This window comes from Halyomorpha halys, unplaced genomic scaffold (assembly GCF_000696795.3).
Source record: "Halyomorpha halys isolate HHAL.00 unplaced genomic scaffold, Hhal_1.1 Scaffold1122.1, whole genome shotgun sequence".
Taxonomy (NCBI): Eukaryota; Metazoa; Arthropoda; class Insecta; order Hemiptera; family Pentatomidae; genus Halyomorpha; species Halyomorpha halys.
Window position 1 is genome coordinate 169,878 of NW_027115079.1, and position 1,207 is coordinate 171,084.

The 1,207-nt window shown below is 24.9% G+C and overlaps 1 long non-coding RNA gene across 1 annotated transcript in view; it reads left to right on the plus strand.

Moving 5' to 3' along the window:
• The window catches only part of LOC136796956 (uncharacterized), a 5,905-nt gene extending 5,322 nt beyond the window's left edge, over window positions 1-583 (plus strand). Inside the window, exon 3 of the long non-coding RNA XR_010844745.1 lies at window positions 273-583. This is a non-coding gene — a long non-coding RNA (uncharacterized lncRNA). The remainder of the gene's footprint in view (window positions 1-272) is intronic.
• Window positions 584-1,207: the final 624 nt, after the last annotated feature.

Here is a 1,207-nt window from a genome sequence, read left to right on the forward strand (position 1 = left end):
TTATATTATTTCCTTACTTATATTATTACCTTACTTATATTATTTCCTTACTAACATTATTGCCTTACATATATTATTTCCTTATTTGTATTATTACCTTACTTATATTATTACGTTACTTATATTATTGCCTTACTTATATTATTGAATTACTTATATTATTACCTTACTTATATTATTTCCTTACATATATTATTGCCTTACTTATACTATAATTATTCTTCAGATATGTCAGTTTTTTATTATTTAAATTCTACTTTTTTTCTTTACAGAGTTTGCAATCAGATCAAATGTTAAGGTACTGGAACTATCGCACCTGTTTCTAGTTTTACTTCCTTCTAGTATATCTTTTTGTAGATTTACAACATTTTTACAAAAAAATAGAATTTCAATTGTAATGAACCTTTTATTTGTTTTGTGGCTAATATATTTAAAAAAATATTTAATAACTAATAAAACCGCCTTATATGCCTTTTTTTGACAACTCTGGAATCAAATCCCATGATTGTCTCACCAACAACAATAATAAAAAAAATCTGTAAAACATTAAATGTTATTGAAAAATATAAATATTTATGTGCTACTGTGTATAATGCTTTTCCTTGGATATCCGATTCAGTTAATGTCTAACAGGAATTACGAGTATACTCATACAAAATTCGTCACCTTAAATTTTCATTTTATGAAAATCTTAATAATGGTAGAAAAAATTATTTGAATGAATTTTTAGATATTGAGTTGAATGCTATGGAGCCAGTGCTGAGTGATTTATTTAAAATAGAAAATTTACAGCATGGAATTTTGAAAGCCAGAACGCACAACATTAATAAGTTGGAAATATCAAAATAGTTGCAACTCCAGCACCTAAACTATTTTACTTTTATAAAATTATTCTCAAATTCATTATTAATCATTTATTAAGAAAATAGTTATTTACAAAATGTAAGATAAAAACTGTACTTATCTAACCACTATATAACATCAAAGTTTGGAATGCTAGCATTAAAAATGCAGCTCCTAAAATAACCCAATATTTCTTTTTTTAAATTATTTATTTATTGTAATTTACAACTGTACAAAATAATACAATAGGTAAATATGTAGTATGTTTCATATAGACTTGAAAATCTTGGGAAGGAACCACCCATTGGTGGTACTTCAAACAGTAATTTAAACTAGAAGGTCTCGTGGCCATCTTCTTTTCAGA